This window comes from Aotus nancymaae, unplaced genomic scaffold (assembly GCF_030222135.1).
Source record: "Aotus nancymaae isolate 86718 unplaced genomic scaffold, 86718_ANA_hifiasm-v0.15.2.pri h1tg000036l, whole genome shotgun sequence".
NCBI lineage: Eukaryota > Metazoa > Chordata > Mammalia > Primates > Aotidae > Aotus > Aotus nancymaae.
In genome coordinates this window covers 16,312,230-16,332,701 of record NW_026988450.1, presented here as the reverse complement: position 1 = coordinate 16,332,701, position 20,472 = coordinate 16,312,230, and the positions used below count along the sequence as shown (strand labels likewise).

Genomic DNA, 20,472 nt, shown 5'->3' with positions numbered 1-20,472 from the left:
AGCTCTTTAAATTTTCAGATTACAAAAAGGGAACCATTCAGAGTAACTTTATAAACCAAATGTAACTTTTTAGAAGTATAATATTCTCACTACAAATGTCAGTACAAAAAATATTTTTAAAATACTAGCATGAGGATTTCTAACAGCATGAAGGAATAATACTTCAGCCATAGTAGGATTGTCTCAGGAAAGGAAGGAAGGATGATTCAATACATAGTTTTTCTGCAATAATGTAGCAGAAATGGTTTAACACTGGTTGCTTCCAGGATGGAAACTGGGTGGCTTGAGGAGATGGGAGGAGCAAACTTTATTGTAGACCTTTTGAATTTTGACTCAATGTGAATATATTGCTCATTGGAAAGTTTAAGTAAAAATATTTTTTGATGTTGGAATAAATAAGGATTGGCTGTGGGTAAGGAAATCAGTAAAAAGTCTAAATTATGATATTTGTATAAAGAAAAGTACAATTGTATTTGGAGTCTCCAGCCTACCCCCTAACTTACTGAATTTAGTGAAATAAGAGAATTTGAAAAATACAATGTTAGAAGTTTTAAATAGGGGGCATAAGGGACTTTTTGGTGGTGGTGGGGCATTAAAATGATTAGATTGTTAGAAGTATCTCTAATGAAATTAAAATAGGATGTATACTATCTAATTCACTAGGAAACCAGGAGCAAATAAAATAAATCTAAAAGACAAGATAAGAGAGGGAAGACCAAACACATCAGTGTTACTAATAAAGATAAATGGGTTAAATGTTCCTTTTAAGAGATAAAGAAGCTGAAATTGGATAATAAATGAAACTTAATGACAAAAAACGGTTCAAAATAACATGAAGCAGAACCAGGCCTGAGGTTTTGGTGCCTATACTTATATCCTGATCCACTGATTTGGAAGCTTTGTAGTATGGTATTTAGAACATTGGAGGCAGCTCAGTGTTAAGAGCAGCAGATTATCCTCTCGATCTCATCATGCTGTTCATAAAAGGTGACAAATGTGTAAGACTGTAAGTTGTAGTTGAAAATGGACTGTTGCTATAGAATTGGTCCTGTAGTTATTACAAAACAAGAATATGTCTGTTTAACCCACCATGGCAATATAATTTAGAGGGTTTTTTTTAAATAGAGAAGAATGCATTATTCTTTGCTGCTTATAATAGGTTCTTCTTATCACACAGCTTGGAATTCTTTTTGAAATTGTAATCTAGTGTGTTTTGTGAAATGTGATCTAATCAGAGAAATGAATACATGCTCCTGCTATGGCTAAAATCTGTTAGTCATCTTCAGGCCTTCCTTTCTTCCATTGACTCCTCTGATTGTCCTAAACATTTGCCTGAACTTCTTCTCTGCAGGAGTTAGTTTACAAAACTTTTTCTTAATTTTTTTTTTTTTTTTTTTTGAGACAATCTCACTCTTCACCCAGGCTAGAGCGCAGTGGCTTGATCTCAGCTCACTGCAGCCTCCGCTTCCCAGGTTCAAGTGATTCTCTCACCTCAGCCTCCCAAGTAGCTGGGATTACAGGCACATGCCACCACACTCAGCTCATGTTTTTGTATTTTTAGTAAAGATGGGGGTTTCACCTTGTTGGTCAGGCTGGTCTTGAACTCCTGACCTCAAGTTATCTGCCTGCCTCGGCCTCCTAAAGTGCTGGGATTACAGGCATGAGCCACCTCGCCCAGCCAGTTTAACCCTAGGCTTGAGTTTATGCACAGTAAAGTTGATCTGCCTTGGACTTAATGACCAGGGGGATTATCCCTCTTTTCTTTCCAGATATGAATCTTAAGGTTTCTTCCTTGTGGGGTATTTCTTTTCTCCGTTGCACTAGTTGAAGATATAGTTGAAGATATATTTCTGTGAAGGCAAAGTTGTTCTTTTTTACCCCTCTTCTTTGTAAAGTTCCTTGGATTAGGACACCTGTGATTTATGCCACAAACCCATTCACTTCCTATTGTCTCAGACTTGGCAAAGGTACAAACACTAAAGCAACCTTGCAGGATGGGTTCAAACCTTAAGAGGTACTGAAGCTTTGGAAAACTATAGTGTGTCCTCTACTGTATATAATTAAAAATAAGACTATTTCTCCTGTTGATACAAAAATTTACATGCGCGCTAAAATAAAAATAGTTTGGAGGTGTTTTGATTGCAAAATCAAAACAAATTGGATATGTGTATTAAATTCATTGAAGCTAGAATTTTCTGTGCTTACAGCTCCTCAACCCACTTATTTTGTGCACCTCTTTACTTTTACCCCAAACTCACTGTTGATTTTCCTGTTGTAAAATTGTCTGTTTCTGTTTTTTCAGTTACTTAAATCCAATCTCATTAAATTCTTTGGATTTTTGTATGCTAACATAGTCTGTCATATTCATCTCTTCTCTGCCTCCTTATCTCTTCTCCTCCTGAAACTAATCGTTTATCACCACTGTCTGAGGTTATTCTGGTGTTCTTCTAACTAACCATTATCCCTGCTTTCAGGATATCTGTCCTTTGTTTCTTTCTTTCTCTTTTTTTGAGACAAATTCTCGCTCTGTTGCCCAGCCTAGAGTGCAGTGGCTCGATCTTGGCTCACTGCAGCATCCACCTTCCAGGTTCAAGTGATTCTCTTACCTCAGCCTCCCAAGTAGCTGGGATTACAGGCACCCAACACCATGCCTGGCTAATTTTTGTATTTTTAGTAGAGACAGCATTTCACCATGTTGGCCAGGCTGGTCTTCAACTGCTGACCTCAGCTGATCCACCTGCCTTAGCCTCCCAAAGTGCTGGGATTACAGGCATGAGCCACCATGCCCAGCCACAATGTCTTTTCTTTGATCCATCCTCTACCCTTTACCCAGGGTCAGTTCTTTTAAAGAGAGAGCTTAAAATATGGAGGGAGATGGATATCAGCATGTTAAAGACATGATATTAGTATATTTATTAAAACTATTATTCATAATTTTGTTTATTCTATGTGCTGTATCTGTGAGGTGCTGCTGAATTTTTTTTAGATGCTGTAATAGTTTTAACTTGTTTCTGGAGTATGATTTTCTCCATGTTGAACATATTCTGTTTACTAAATTTACCTAGAAATAGACATCTACATTACAATATCGAACTTTTAAGATTTTTTTATATGTACAGTTTGTTATAAGCAATGTTTGGGTTTACATTATGAAGATACATTATCCTGTGAGCCAGCGGACGTCCAAGATACCTGGCCAGTTAAGGAGCAATTACAGGCCCCAAAATTAACAAGAACATCAACTGTTTTATTATGTAGATGCCATAGTCTTTTTCTACCATGAATTATTGTGGTTTGGATGGTTATTGTCATAGTCCTTATTCTCTTAAGGCCTATAAATTTATCTTCACGATAGGATTTGCTATACGCCTTCTCGTCCAGCAGGTTCTGACTTTTAGAGTCTTTTCTGAAAGCGTATCAAGAGGCAAATGAAGACAATCAGTTGAGCACAGAAACATTAAACATAAGAAACAATGCACCTCACATCTAAACAAATTTCTATCAGATTTAGAAACTTAATAAGCTAAGGAGCTGGGGGAAGAAGTTCAAGTTGTTACAGACTTTGTAGAGGGCAGTTTGGTAATGTGTATTACTTTTAAACTTTTTTCTCTTTGATTTCACCACTAGAAAGGTATGCAAAGGGAATAATCATATATAAATGTTAATGTATGTGCAAAGACATTCACTTTGGCCTTGTTCATAATAGGAACTTGTATTAAGTTACGGTATTATTTACTGAAGTGTTTAGAGGTTCATATGGTTTGGTTGTGGTCCCCACTCAAATCTCATCTTGAATTGTATCTTCCATAATTCCCATGTGTTCTGGGAGGGACCTGGTGGGAGATAATTGAATCACAGGGGCAGTTTCCCCCATACTTTTCTCTTGGTGGTGAATAAGTCTCATGAGATATGATGATTTTATAAGGAGTTTCCCTTTCGCTTGGCTCTCATTCATTCTTGCCTGCTGCCATGTAAGACATGCCTTTTGCCTTCTGTCATGATTGTGAGGCCTCCCCTCTTATAAACTACCAGTGTTAGCAGCAGCATGAAAACAGACTAAAACAGAGGTGAAGAACTAGAGTGTTTATAACCTACCCTCAAATGTTCAGAAGAAAGAGTTAGGTGTTACACACACACACACACACACACACACACACACACTCTGCAAATAGTAAGACAAATGTTAGCAGTGCATATCTGAGTAAAGAGCATTCTTGGCTGGTGTGGGGGCTCATGCCTGTAATACCAGCATTTTGGGAGGCTGAGGCAGGTGGATCAACTGAGGTCAGGAGTTCGAGACCAGCCTGACCAACATGTTGAAACCCTGTGTCTACTAAAAATACAAAAATTAGTCAGGTGTGGTGGCACGTGCCTGTAATCCCAGCTATTCGGGAGGCTAGGGAGGCTAAGGCACAAGAATCGCCTGAACCTGGAAGGCGGAGGTTGCAATGAACTGAGATCACACCACTGCACTCCAGCCTGGGGGACAGAGCAAGACTCCATCTCAAAAAACAAAAGCAAAAAAACTCATCTCTAGTCTGCTCTAAATTTGTCTTTAAACTTAATAAATCATTTTTTAGTTACACATTTTTAACTTAAATAATAATATCTTTAAACATAAAAGAATTATAATTCTGGTCCACATCCCCTTTAAAAAGTCTGATGTGTTCTTTTGAAAGATCCTGGCATGATTATTAAATAGTAATGGAAGTTGTCAGCTTGACAGTTCTCTTCATGGAATTTGCCAAAGCTCATTGACGTCATCCAGACTGGAGGACTTGGTCTCTGCCAACATCCGACAAGATGTAATACAAGGAATATGTTTCTTTACAGTGTTTCTCATGGCCACACAAATGCAGTTTTTTTCCATTTTCTTTTTGCTCTTGGGACACGGTAATGTTCCAGTCCATGTAAGTATGTTTCACTCATAATCATGAGCTGTGTATTCATTTTAGCAGTTTACTTCATCCCGTGCTAGGGTGGGGTGGGGGGGCGGGGAACCTTTCAAGATATTTACACTGTAGCCTAAAAGCTCTTAACTTCAGGCTTTTAGTTTTATTCATCTTTTTATTTCTGGTCTCTGGCCCCTGCTGGCTCTTAGTTGAGACTGAGTATATTTTTCTTGCATTGAATTGACTATGGTTATATATCTCCTGCAGTTAGATTTTATAGGGGCCTGTTTGTAGTTCTCTCCATATAATCTGTATTAACTGTTAACCAAGTTCAGGTTAACTTGCCAGCCTCTGCTTGTAGCTGTGGTATTGTAGACTAAGATCTTGCTACCCATCTGTTGAATCACGTGTCTCATGTTGTCTTTATTACAGTGACTGTATGAAAGCATACAGAATTTTCCCTAAATTTCCCTTAGTTCCTCATGTACATTTGATTTGAAGTTGTTTCCTGTTTTTCTTACAAGACTGTATTAGATTTCAATTATTTATTTCATACTTAGTTGTATTATATGAAAGAACATGTTTCATAAAAGCTTATATCATACTGATTATATTGTTTTAGTTTATCTCAGTCTTTAATATCTAGTAACTCTCATAAAGGGTAGATTCTGTTTATTTTGAAGCATTTAGTGCTTTTCCTCTTTAGGTGTACAAATTGTTTGCTCAGCATTTCCCTCAGCCATGCAGTTTTCTTCATTATAGTGTTTTTCTCTTATCTTAACTTTCATACAGTACTGCATGGTCATTACTTTCCTATTCCCAAGCATCCTTTTTTCCAGCCATTATCTGTTTGGTCTGCTAAAGCAACTATCCATCATTTGTAATTTAGTCTCATTCAAACTCGAGCTTGCCAGCTTGTGCTGTAGCTATGGTATTGTAGACTAAGATCTTATTTGTCTGGAGGGTCTATTAAATTGTAGTTTGTTCCCAGTCATTCATTTCTCTTGAAATCACATCAGGTTGTTTCAAAGCCAGCATTTCTTTAATATTTCATGGCACTATCCCAGGAAACAATAATTCCATGTCCCTTTTTCCTGTCTTTTCTGTCACCCATGCTCTTATCTCCTTTCTATTATAATTCCTTACAAAGTGGTGCTTGTAGAGATTAGCACTGCTGTATTGAATTGTATTAGGAAACAGAGGATTCTGCCCCATGTCTGTGTAGGTTTTTTAAACGTTTATCTAGTTTCCAGGTGGTTCAGAAGTGCCTACATTTGAGAACCACTAATCTTTGTTTCTTGTTTGTCCTAAAGTTGAAGGAACAGAGTGTTTTGTCTTACAGATATCTTCCCTAACTTGATAGCATAAATTACGGTATTGACCGATATGTATTGGACTTTAATACAATTTAATGGTAGTTTAATTTTACTTGTGCTTTGGGAATTTGGTGAAATTGGAAATTCAACTTTAAGGCTTTATTTTGTGTGTTAAGTTTTGAAGGAAGTGCATTAAGACTTTGTATACTTTCTTTTTCATTTTTCTCAGCTTACTTTAATAAGGGAATTAAGAATTTAATGACTGAGAAGCTAGGCTATGTTCAACGTCTTGAGTTTCAGCATAAGAGGGATCTGGTATATCCTATATCTATAGGATCCTATATCCCAGCTCTGAAGAGTAATAATGCCTAATCCATAACAATAAGAGTAATCTTTTTATAGGGTTTTATATCTCCTATTTTATTAAATTTTTTCAAAGTCAACATTGAATTCTGCATAATCTAAAAATTAGATCAATGTTATATGTATAACCAATAGAATTGCTTAAGAGGGGAAATATTGGTTATACATATAACATTGATCTAATTTTTAGATTATGAGTGGCTAATTTATTTCTTTGGTTCATACTGAAGTTTAAGCTGTATATTCATTTTACACACACACACACACACACATACACACATACACACACATACACAGTTTTTATATAATATAAAGAGATGGAGTCTCACTATGTTGCCCAGGTTGGTCTCGAGCTCCTGGGGTCAAGCAATCCTCCCACCTTGGCCTCCCAAAGTGCTGGGATTATAGGTGTAAGCCACCATACCTGGCCTATGTATTCATTTTAAGGTAATGAGACTATGTGCGTATTTTGAAATATTTTCAGTGTTTCCAGTTATTTCTGCAGTACATTAGTTTTCAGGGTGAAGTTATACTGTCATGAAAAATAAATCTGATTTTGTTAAAATAAATAGTATGAAGTGTTTAAAAATGTTTGATATTCATAATGACCATGTCTGTTAATTTTAAGTATTTTTTCTTTGCCAAAAATGCACAGACATACTGCATATATTATCTAATTCAATCTTTATAGCAGTCTTGTGAGGCCTATTTTATAGATCAAGAAACTGAAGATTAGAGACCTTAAATAACTTGTTTAATGTCACAAAACTAGTAAAAGTGGCAGAACTGGAATTCAAACTCAGATGTGTCTAACTCCTAAGCCTCTGTGTTCTCATGTAGTTTGCTGCTCTGCCTGTCCACATCAGCACATGCTGCTCTGCTAATGACCGTTGCTCCAGACACCTAGCTGATTTTCCTCCATTCATTCATGCATGCTAAATGTAAAAGTTTTTCTAAGAAAATGAGTCCCATAGATGTAGGATAAATGTAATTACCCAATGTTAACAATAGGCTTTTAGATACCACTCCTGTTGTTTTTGAGGGAAACTAAGAGAAAGAAAGGGAAGGTTAGAATATAGAACACTTTCAGGTTTGTTTTAATACCAGCACCATTCATTACCTTGCCCTAGACTAGAGTTAAAATCTTATAGCACTGAATTTAAAAAAAAAAAAAATTCAAACAATAATCTCCAAGGATAATGCATGATTGGTATCTACAGTATTAAGGTGGCAGATACAGTGGCTGCAGGGCTCCCTCTTGTGGACTATTATAGCAAGTAGTAGTCTGGTCGCAAGAGCCAGAGGCTTTTCTGTTAAAGGCCTCTTTTGTGACATCGGTTGTGGGAAAACATGGAATTTGGGTGACAAGGAAGAGTCTGTGGAAGAGTCAGGAGTGTTGCTGTTCTGATTGTGTTGGGTCTCCAGGCCTTTTGTTTCCTTGACCTGCGGCTTCTATTTCCTGTCTACTTTCTAACATGAGGCGGGAAAAGCAAGAGAAAAGCATGTCTTTTACATGCGCCTGCTATCCAATTTTTAATGATTTGGCTTAGAGAAACTAAGAATGGGTGACTGGAAGTAATACCCATGATCAGTAAGTCACAGTGTTCATTTAGTTTTGGTGGAGGCTGGTAGTTCGTTCATGGTCACATAGTGAGGTAATGTGATATTTTAGAAAAGAGCCAGCAAAGCCAACTGCTCTTTAATAGTAACTTGATTAATTCACTGAGCCCTATTGGGTTTCTAAGCTGGATTGGAATGTAGGTAACCATGTAAACTAGCACAAGCCTGGCACTTAAAATAAATAGTCTAGGCTTGATGGAAGTGGAGCTTTAATAAAGGCAAGTTTAATCTATTGTGTATTATGCTGTGAAATAAATAATAACCTGTCTCATGTCACAGAGTGACCTCATGAGAATATTGGTAAAAGGACCAGGTGCGGTAGTTCACACCTGTAATCTCAGCACTTTGGGAGGCCAAGGGTGGATCACGAGGTTAGGAGTTCAAGACCAGTCTGGCCAACATGGTAAAACCCTGTCTCTACTAAAAATATAAAAATTAGTTGGGCATGATGGTGCATGCCTGTAATCCCAGCTACTTGGGAGGCTGAGGCAGGAGAATTGCTTGAACTGGGACCTGGGAGGTGGAGGTTGAAGTGAGCAGAGATCGTACCAGTGCACTCCAGCCTGAGCTACAGAGTGAGACACCATCTCAAAAAAAAAAAAAAAAAAAAAAAAAAAATTATTGGTAAGAGGGTCAAATTTTGTTCGGATGAAAGTACTAGTTAAATTCTTATGGCCATTCTTGCTTGTTCCCAGTTCTTCATGTATCCTCTCTCCTGTCTTCCTAAATGATGCTAATTATTCAACTGGATATCCTTTCCTCTCTGTAGGGTCCTCTATTTGCTTTTTTCACTCAGGTTTCTCTAACCCGCTGACAAAACATCTGGGTACAGCCTTCCCGGCACTGCCCTTCTTTCTTTCCCAATAATAGGAGTCTATAGACTTTTCCAAAGTAAGAATTTTATGTGTAATTACTCTAGGGAAACAGTGTCTGTGTGATGAGGGGAGTGGGGGCAGGGAGGAAACATGAAGAAACTTAAAATTTCTGACAATCCTAAAGTGATCTCATGTTTTATCCTTGATTTATAATTCCCGATCCCTCTTGTTAGGTCATATTTTGGAAGCAATTCTAGGACAGTTCTGGAAATCTCTCTAATTTTCTTTGAGAACTTTGTCTCCAGTTTGGCATGGTTTTTAGACACTATTGAAGTACACTCCTATTCCTTGTTCTACTTCTGAAGATTTATTCCAAGGGAATCTATTAGGTTGTATACAAAAATGTAGTTATAAGGATCTTTACTGCAGAATTGTTTGTAAGCAAAATAAAAGTTTGAAACAGTTTTACAGCAAAAAGATTAAGTGAATGATAATAATTTCATTCATTAGACTAATACATGGCTAGTAAAAGTGATGTCACATATATTTATTGGCATGCAAAGATACTTGATAAATTCTTTTTTGTTTTGTTTTGTTTTGTTTTGAGGAGTCTCACTCTGTCACCCAGGCTGGAGTGCAGTGGCACAATCTCGGCTCAGTGCAACCTCCACTTTCCGGGTTCAAATGATTCTCCTGCTTCAGCCTTCCAAGTAGCTGGTATTAACAGGCACCCACCACCACGCCCAGCTAATTTTTGTATTTTTAGTAGAGATGGGATTTCCCAGGCTGGTCTCAAACTCCTGACCTCAAATGATCCGCCCGCCTCAGCCTCCCAAAGTGCTAAAATTATAGGCATGAGCCATTCTGACCAGCTGATAAATTCTTACGTGAAAAACAATACTGTTAACTTTCTCAGATAAAAGAAAAATTATATGTATACATACATACAGAAAATAATTCTTAAAAAAAAAAATCTAGAGTACCAAGGTGTTAACAATGGTAGTTTTTAGACACAGGTAAGTTCTCACATGCGACCTTTCCCCATTCTCAATCCTAGGCTGAGCAGAATAGAGGTTTTGGGGTGTCTCATCCCAGAAAAGACCTTTAGGAAAAAACTCCTTTTAAAGGAAAGGGGTGAATACCATTCAAAATGGCAGAGTAAGAACCTCCAGGGGTTGGTCTTTCCACTGAAACAACTACCCAATTAGAAAGAATGACCAGAATCTACTATTTCAGCACTCTGGGCCCTGATTGGACACTAGAACCACCAAGAGAGTGCTTGATGAAGGTAGAGGCCACTGTTTTTTTGACAGGACGGCTTGGGTGAACCAGTGACCATCCCTCATTTCTCAGCCCCATGTCCTGTGGGGTTATGACCCATATACCTGCAGTATCTGGCTGAAACCAGGGTGGGCAGTGGGGACTTTGGTGTTCTAGTCAGTCTGGCAGATCCCTGAGGGATTGATGCAGATGTTTTCCCAAGATTTGGCCCTCTTGGCTGCAGGGGTTTCCCCCAGTGGCATCTATCAGGAGATTTAAGGAGATAGTACTCTCCCGACCCCCTGACCCCCATTTTGGAGCCAGACAGTTAAGGAAATCTGTGCCAAATCACTGGCTGACTGTAGAGATAATGGAACAGAAACTTCAGTGATTTCATACAAGGAATAGAAACAGCCAAACAGATAAGCAAGGGCAAAGATAGTTTAGAAAAGTCATAAAATGCAAGCAAGTATCCCCACGTGCCTCCCTGAGGTCCATGGAATGAGTGGATCTGGGGGTGCTGCCGCTGAATCAAGACATGTTCCTTTGCCCCCTCTCAGACACATAATGGCGGTAAGAATCGTTCTGTTTCTCTGCAAGAGAGACAGACTGCCTATGGCTATGGGACAGATTCCATGGTCAGAAGGCCCTGAACGTAGCTGGCAAGTGAGACTGATGCTGGTAGCCCTGGGACTCATGGATAGACCTGATTCTGGAGTAGGCTTTGCTTACCTGTGGAAGATGCAAATCCTTAGAGTGCCGTTAAAGTGCTAGAACAGAAGAAACTGCATGAATTTGGATGGAACATACTGTACAGCCCATAATGTTCAGCAGTGGGCAGACAGATAACTTCCTCAGAGTATAGTTTGAAAGATAAGTAGAACTGGCAGTTGAAACACTGTCTATAACAGAGGGAGATGAAAGCACAAAGGGCTGGCTTACTCACCGTCACGAGTGTGTGCTCACATTCAGCATGAGTGGGACTAAAGGAGTGTACTCACCAGATTTTTGTCTGTTTTTCTGGTTGATCTGGTGAAGAGGGATTGGGGAGGATGCTGATACGACTATAAATTCTTGCCAAGGGAGAAGTACACTGGTATAACAACTATAGTTTTTCTTTCTTTCTTCCCCACATCACCTAAAAACATATTTTTTTTTCTTCTACCTGATACAGTAGTCCTAGGACTACAAGTGCTGGAAGCAAGGATTATTTCTAAGTAAGAAAGTGTAACTGTATTTTTAAGCCTTAGGTCAGAATTCCTGAGGACCTAATGGTGGATTGTGCCTTCACCTCATCTGGCAAAATTGGGGCTGAGAGTGAATACAGCTGTAATGCCTAGTGGTAAAAATGGCTCACTAGTTCAGAACCTTTGTAACCCTACCCTCTGTGAATGGGAATGGACAGAGGGAAAGGTGCTTGCTAGACTAGTATTACAACCAGCAATCTGAACCAGCACAGAGACTAAACTTAATGCTCCTTCCAAATGTGGAAACATTTGAGTAAAAATAAATGACAGGTGAAGAAAAGGAGGACTAATAACTGAGGCTAAAAAAATGAATAAATGGGTTATAAATTGAGGGAAATCCAGTATTACATTGTAAGTGTTAGAGCAGCAGACAGCATTACCTCTTAGCTCAGTTATTCCAGATGCCTGAAAGGATAATGCTATATGTTTGCCAAGACTACTCCTGCTTTTGGAACCTGACAAGATCTAAAAAAAGCCTACAAACCTGAGTCTCCCTCACTCTGGGAGACAATCATGCACTATGATGGACTGGACTAATTATTAGTAGTTGTGTATATTCTTTTGATGTAAAAGATCCGTGTTTGAAAACCAGGGGATGGCCTGCAGTGTTATATGTTTTCGCCCACAATCTAGCTTGTAACTTCCATAGCTCTTGTTACAGTCTTTTGTTATAATGTTGAGTGGGTCAGGCCTCAGGAGCAGACCTCAGGAAATACAATTTCTCTGACCTTCTCTTGCCCTCCTTTCACCTGTCCCAAGGTAGGACTCTAATGTTTCCCCACTTTTCTGATTGTGGGTCGTAAGACCTTCCCTAGAGAGAGTCTTGCGCTATACCCTAGGGGAAGGAATGCTGACATTATGAAGCTTACATGAAAACCCAAGAGGACTGTGTTCAGGGAGCTTCCACATAGCTGAACACCTGCAGGTTTCTGGAGGGTGGTGTGACCAGGGAGGGCATGGAAGCTGTGCACCCCTTCCCCATACCTTGCCCTATACATCCCTTTATCTGTATCCTTATAATATCCTTTATAATAAGCCAGCAGAGTTTTTAAAAATATATAAAATGCATGGCTCCAGCCTACAACAAGCAAAAATAAACAATCCTGGAGGAGTAAAATAATTCAGTTTCCAGAGCTTCCCCAATGTAAAACTCAGAATGTTCCATTCCCAACAAAAAAATACAAAACATACAGGAAAATACAGCCCACAGGAAAAAAAGAATTTGATACAAACCACCACAGAGGAAGCCCACACGTTGGAATTACTAGTCAAAGATGTTAAATTAACTATCTTAAATGTTTACTGAGCTAAAAGAAAACATGGACAAATAACTAAAAACAAGGAAAACAGTATGAACAAAACAAGAATCTCAACAAAGATATAGAAATTGTGAAAAGGAACCAAACAGAAATTCTAGAATTGAAAAGTAGAATGACTGAAATGAAAAATCGGCTGTTGAAATGTTTGAGCAGGCAGAAGTAAGGATTAGCAAACTTGAAGGCAAGCCAGTTGAAACTGCCCATTCTGAGGAGTAGAAAGAAAAAAAAAAGAAGAGAAATGCACAGAGCCTAAGAGACTGATGGCACGATGAAGTGTACCAATACATGAATCACTAGAGTCCCAGAAAGAAAAAGAGGCAGAAAAAGTATTTGAAGAAATAAACTTCCCAAATCTGATGAAGACATGAATATACACATCCAAGAAGCTCAGTAAACTTCAATCAGGACAAACTCAGAAATCTGCATAAACACACTGTAGTCAAATTGTTGAAACCCAAAGAGTAAGAATTTTGAAAGCAAGAGAGAAGCAACTTGTTTCGTACAAGGAATTCTGGATAAGATTAATAGTTGATTTCTCATTAAGAATCTTGGAGGCCAGAAGGGAGTAAACTAACATATTGTCAATCCTGAAAACAAAAACCGTCAATCACGAGTTCTATATTTGGCAAAACTATCCTTGAAGAATGAAGAAGAGTTTAACATATTTCCAGACAGACAAAAGCCGAAGGAGTTAATTACCAGTAGACCTGTCCTATATAAGAAATGCTAGATTCAACACAGTGGCACATGCCGGTAAGCCTAGCTACTCAGGAGGTTAGGGTGAGAAGATCTCTTGAGCCCAGGAGTTCAAGGCCAGCCTAGGCAACATAGTGAGATCTCCATTTCAAAGAGAATAAGAAATAAATGCTAAAGGTAGTTCTTTATGATGAAATAAAAAGGTATTAACAGTTACCCAAAGTCATAAGAGGAAGTAACACTGGTAAAGGTAACTACACAGGTAAATAGATAAACCGGTATTATTGCATTTTTGGTTTGTAACACCTCTTTTACTTCCTACATGATTTAAAAGGTAAATTCATATAACAATAATTATGTCTGTGTTAATGGGCACAAGTCATACAAGATATAACTTGTGGCAACAACAAGAGAAAGGGAGAGGACTGGAGATGCATAGGAGCAGTGTTTCTATAATACTGAAATTAAGTTGGTATTATTCAAACTAGGTCTCTATAAGTTTAAGGTATTAATTGTAATCCCCAAGATAACCACTAAGAGAATTTTAAAAATAATCAAAACAGGAAAGAAGGGAATCAAAATGATGTACTTAAAAGATATATATACTAAATTTTGAAAAGGCAATAATGGGCCAGACACAGTGGTTCATGCTTGTAATCCAAGCACTTTGGGATGCTGAGGGGGGTGGATCACCCGAAGTCAGGAGTTCAAGACCAGCCTGGCCAACATGGCGAAACCCTCATCTCTACTAAAAATATAAAAACTAGCCAGTTTTTATAAAAAATATAAAAACTAGCCACCTATAGTCCCAGCTACTCAGGAGGCTGAGGCAGGAGAATCACTTGAACCCGGGAGGCAGAGGTTGCAGTGAGCCAAGACCACACCCCTGCACTCCAGCCTGGACAACAGAGCAAGACTCTTAAAAAAAAAAAAAAAAAAAAAAGTGGAAAAAAAAGTAGGCAATAATGGAAGAATTAAGGAACAAAAAATAAGACATATAGAAGACAAATAACAAAATGGCAGAAGTAAATTCTTTTTTATTGAAATTGCATTAAATGTCAATGGATTACATTTTTCTCTGTTTTATTTTTTATTTATTTATTTATTTAGAAACAGTATCTCACTCTGTTGCCCAGGCTGGAGTGCAGTGATGCAATCTCAGCTCAGTGCAACATCTGCCTCCTGGGCTCAAGCAGTCCTCCCACTTCTGTCTCCAGAGAGTAGCTGGGACTACAAGCATGCACCACCACACCCAGCTAAATTTTTTTCTTGAAAAGCAGAGATTGGCAGATTGGGTTAAAAAAAAAAAATCACTGTCTGTATGCTGTATTAAAGAGATTCACTTCACTTTAAATACAAGGACACAAAAAAGGTTGAAAGTAAAAGAATGAGAAAGGAGATATGTGATGGTTAATACTGAGTGTCAACTTGATTGCATTGAAGGATGCAAAGTATTGATCCTGGGTGTGTCTATTAGGGTGTTACCAAAAGAGATTAACATTTGAGTCAGTGGGCTGGGAAAGGCAGACCCACCGTCAGTCTGGGTGGGCACCAGCCATGTAATTAGCTGCCAGCATGACTGGAATATAAAGCAGGCAGAAAAACATTAAATGACTAGACTGGTTTAGCCTCCCAGCCGACATCTTTCTCCTGTGCTGGATGCTTCCTGCCCTCAAACATCGAACTCCTAAGTTCTTCAGTTTTGGGACTTAGACTGACTCTCTTTGCTCCTCAGCTTGCAGATGCCCTATTGTACCTTGTGATCATGTGAGTTAATAAACACACACACACATACACACACACACACACACACACACACACATCTCCTATTAGTTCTGTCCCTCTAGAGATCCCTAATAAAATATACCATGCATATAATAACCAGAAGAGATCTGGGGTGACTAGATTATTATTGGCAGACAGTATAGACTTTAAGTTTTGAATAAAAGGTTATGAGGTAAAGGGCATTGTACATTGACAAAAGTTTCAATCAAGCAGGAAGATATAATTATAAACATATACATATCTAACAATGGATTTCCACAATATATGAAGCAAAATTTTAGAGAACTTAAGACAGAGACAATTCTACAATAACGAAGACTTTAATAATAATCCACTTTCAGTAATGGATAGGACAATCAGATAGAAGATTGATAAGGAAATAGAGCACCTGAGTAACACTATAATCCAGTTAAAGCTACCAGACGCAAAGCACTCAATAGCAGAACACAAATTCTTCTCAAGCGCCCATTGAATAGACCATATGTTAGGACACAAATCTTAATTTTTTTTTAACTCTTGGGGATGGGGGAGGGTGGAGAGCTCACCCTGAAGTACAAAGCTGAATATTTCACTTTCCACATCTGGTCTAGGATCTAGGTTAAGCAGGGTTCAGTGCAGTCTTTCTGGGCCCAGTTTGGTGTAGAGAAATAGCAGAGGCATGATCTTAAGAAGCAGTCTATCTCATTAGCAGAGAAGGAGAGAGCCATTTGGGTAGTAGAGCTCAGAGGGATTTCCTCTGCTCTCTCCCAAGACCTCCCTTTTATTCCCATTAAGAACTCGGTACAAAGAGTTGGCCCAGGAAAATACAGCTCATTCAATAATGACTTTTACAAAAAGAAACTGGCACAGCAGATAATTAAGTAAAACATCGGAAAAGAGTGGCAGAACTTAATGACAGAAGAGCGCTTAATGGAAAAGTGCTGCCATAGAGCTGATGAAAATCGTGACTAAATTTCCTACCACTCAAAAAATTAAACAGTCGCTTTACCATAAAGCACAAATTTAAGAACTCAGTGAAGAGATGATAAGACAACAGAAGGAGATGAGTTGAATGAAGAAATATGAGCATTCAGAATCAGGAAGTAGTAGAAGTAAAATTTAAATATATCATGGAAAGGAAGACAGATTTGGAAGGTGACAAGGTAGAATCTATACTGAATACAGTAATGGGTATAGTGGAAAGAAATGAGAAAAGCAAACAAATAGTTGAATTGGAGAGAAAGTGAGATATGGGAAACAGATTATGGTGGTTCAGCATAGACAGTCTCGGATTTTAAAAAGCTAAAATAGTGGAACAGAGTAGATATTTAGAAATATAATTCAAGAAAACTTTCCAGAAATAACAGAATATTTAAATTTGCATATTGAAAGAACATACCAGGTGAAAATGACCCAGAATGGTTAACAGTGAGATAGATCTTAGTAAAGTAATTGGACTTCAGAGAGAAATAATTCTGTGGGTGGCCATACAAAAAGACCTAGTCACTTACAAGGGAGAGAATAATGAGTTTGCCTTAGATTTTGCAAATTTTAATGCCAGAAATAATAAACCAGTACCTTCAAAGAAATTCAGGAAAGGAAAATGAGAAACAAGAAAGACCAAAGACTACTGAAAAAAAAAAAATGAACATTCAATAATATGAGTGAAATGTATTGCTGTGAAATAATTTTGTTTTTATGAGCACTTGAGGAAACTATAGAGAATGAACACAAGCAAACAGATAACTGGGAAAATTAAGATAAAAGGACTTGTATTATTGAATATATTCAATTTCTAGAGCTAAGCCTAAAATGAAAGTAGAGATTAGGGTGAAAGGAAAAAAAAATATTCACTAGTAGCTAACAATACTGGAAGAGGAAAGGGGAAAGAAGATGGCATATAGAGTGACTTCCTCATGTGCAATAACTGAAAATTAAAGGATGGTATCTGAAGCTGACAAACCAAGTAGTAGAAATATAAGGATATTTAACAAAACAAAGGTATTTTTGCAAACTGTAAAACTGGAGCAATGCCCTTCAGTAGAGGACTGGTTAAATAGATAATGATTCATCTGTATGATAGAATACAGCCTTAGAAAAGAATGGGGAAGGTATCTTTGCACTGACAGGGAGAGTGATCCAGGATAAATTAAAAAGCAAGATGCAGAACAGGTTGTAAAATATGCTACTATTTATGTAAAATAAGTAGAAAAATAATATGTGTTTCTATATAACTTTTTAAAACTCAGGAAGGATACAATAGAAACTTTAAGATAAAGGTTACGAGTTTGGGAAAGGGCTTGAGAGTGGTTGTATGGGGGACACATAGGAGGTTGAATTTTTCATTGTTATTTTCTTCCCTCTTATTTTTGACACATGTGCATGTATTACATATTCAAAAATTAGATTAATGAATAAAATCAAACCAGACATCTCCTGTAAGTTCTGGTCCTATATTAAATCTTAGACAAAACTTTGAGGTAGTTTTAGTTGGCATCTCTGCAAAATCTCATGGATTTTCGTTCTTTTCCAGAATATAGTCTTGTTAAGTGTAGGCTTCCTATGTGAAGCTCTCAGACCCTATAGATGAAGAAAACATTTTTCTTTGGATGACCTGCCATTTCATCTAGACAAGCTCCCTGTCCTTTCTTAATTTGTCTGTGATATAATCAGTAATTGTTAAGGATGGTTGTGTATAATTAAGTGAAGGTTCATTTCTTATCCTGTTGTGTAGGTTTCTTCATGTGATTAGTCTTGGAAGGCATTGGGCTTCCATGAATGGTCATTTCCTTGTGAGTCAATATTTAATACTCATTTGCAGCTTAACTTGGTCAAAATAGAACTCTTGATATTGAATCTTAACTTCAGGACTCTGTGAAACAGGAAACAGATGATTTTTTTTTCCAGTTAAGGAAAATGAGACATCAGAAGATTGTGACGTGTCAGAAGTTACCCAGAAAATAAGAGTGAGGCAGGGGAAGGTACAACCATGATTTCATGGATGGGGCCTTGGCTCCCAGACAGTACCAATTGACTTAACCGTTAGTACTGTGTATCCTGCCATGGTGATAGAGCACAGTGGATTGAATTGTTGGCGTTTCCCCTTCATTTTTTGGACCTTATGCAGTTGTCCTTGCAGAGATTCTCAAATTCACACACATATGCACACGTACATACACACAATGTGATTCTAATTCACACACATACAATGTGATCCTAATACACACACACACACACACACACACACACATACTCTCTCTCTCTCCCCCTTCCCTCCCTCCCTCTCTCCCTCTGTCTTTCTCTCCCTCTCTTTCTGTTTCTCTCTCTCTCTCTGCATTCCTAATTGCCAGTAATAAAATTGTTACCTTTTGTGTGTAATTTAAGATAAATCAAAGGGAATGCTCATGAAGTGGTACTCATGACCTTGAACTCTGCTTTAAGTTACTTTTTTTGTAATAAATACAAGTATTCTGCAACATTTTCTAAAATTTTTCTAAAATGCATTGGCTCTAATGCATTAATTGTATTGCATTTTTACCTTGATTTCTAAGGCTGTATTTGTAAAATGGAGATGATAGTCTTTGCCTTCTTCACAGGATGGTAATGATTACTAAATGGGATAATGGATGTGAACATACTTTTGTAGAACTGTAAATTGCTTTACAAATACAGAGATGGTGATGCTAGTATTACATTAATTAGATCTTACTGCCTCTCCATATATTCATGCCATGCCACTCTGTCCCTTGCAGATCCACTTTTTTCTAGTAATAAAATTATGAGTCCATTATATACTTAACATTCCTTTGCATTAGCTTTTTCCCTTCTATTTCTTTTTCTGTCCTTACCTTCATCTGAAGTAAAGATTATTTGAATAATGATGTACACAGATCTTTGTAACGAACAGTAAATAAACAATACTGTAGATATAATTTAAAAACCCTTGTGAGTAAACAGGCTTTGTAAACAGACCTGTGTTTTTTAATCTAGGTGTCACCTATATTGGCTATGTGACCTTGGGAAAGTTATTTAATCTCTTGTAGGTTCAGTGTTCTCATGTGTAAAGTGGGGGATAATGTTTATCTTCTGAAGTTGTTGATGACTAAATGAGATTGTTTTTACAAAGCACTTGGAACATTGCTTTCATAGAATGTAATCTACCCTAATATCTTCCAACAGACCCATTCTAGTTTAAACATAATCATCACTTGATATTAATAGTTTTTACTATTTTGGTTCTGGTCCTTTTTATAAAGTAAGTTACATTGGTAAAGATCAGAAATTTAAGATTCACAGTTGTTTTAGATACTTGCCATTTACTCACTGGCATGAAAAATGGGAAAAGTAAATCACATAACAGTGTGCATTATTTTACTTCTGGTTTATTTGTGTGTATAGGAACCTCAAAGCACCTCAGATATTTTTTAAATAGTATACATTTATTTAATATATTTTACAATTACCTGCTATATACTTTGCATTACTATTAGGCTTTGGAATACAGAAGTGAAAAAGATAGTTGATGTCTGTATTGAGAGTCATCATTTGTTCAAGGAGACAAATAAGTAATTATAATATCAGAAGTACTATAATAGCTTTGGGAAGCCAGAGGGGTGCTTCCTGCCTCTTCAGGATAGGGGCAGTGTCTTGAATGTGCTTCCCAGGGAAGGTGACACCTGAGTCAAGTCTGCAAAGAGCCAGACTTGGAACATGAAGCCTTCTCTTCCAGGCTAAGGAAATGAAGTTCATATTAAGATGATGAAGAGCCATTAAATGCTTTTATTTAGAGCAAGATGAGCAGATTGAGAATTGCTGATAATTACCTGGAAGCACACCTCCAAGCAAGGGGAGCAGCATCAATTTTACCATCCTCGACATTGCTACCATTTAACACCTGCTCCGTCTCTGACTTCTGTATACATTATCTCATTTAATGTGCACCCCTTGAATTAGATATTATTGCCATTATATTATACAGATAAGGAAACACAGGGCAGTAGAGGTTAATAGAGGAGTGAGTGACTGGACATGCAAGAGAGAATATGTTTGATTACCTTCCATTTCACCTGGTGATTCTAAATTAAGAGAGATGATTTGTTGATCCTCAGTCTTGATTTTCATGTTTCATATTGTGAACATTTTACTGAATTTGATTTGATTTTAGAATCTAAAAATAATGC

At 37.6% G+C, this 20,472-nt stretch overlaps 1 protein-coding gene across 5 annotated transcripts in view; it reads left to right on the top strand.

Annotated features, from left to right (window-relative positions):
* PDE7A (phosphodiesterase 7A) overlaps positions 1-20,472 on the top strand; it is a 124,910-nt gene that overhangs the window by 73,164 nt on the left and 31,274 nt on the right. The window lies entirely within an intron of this gene.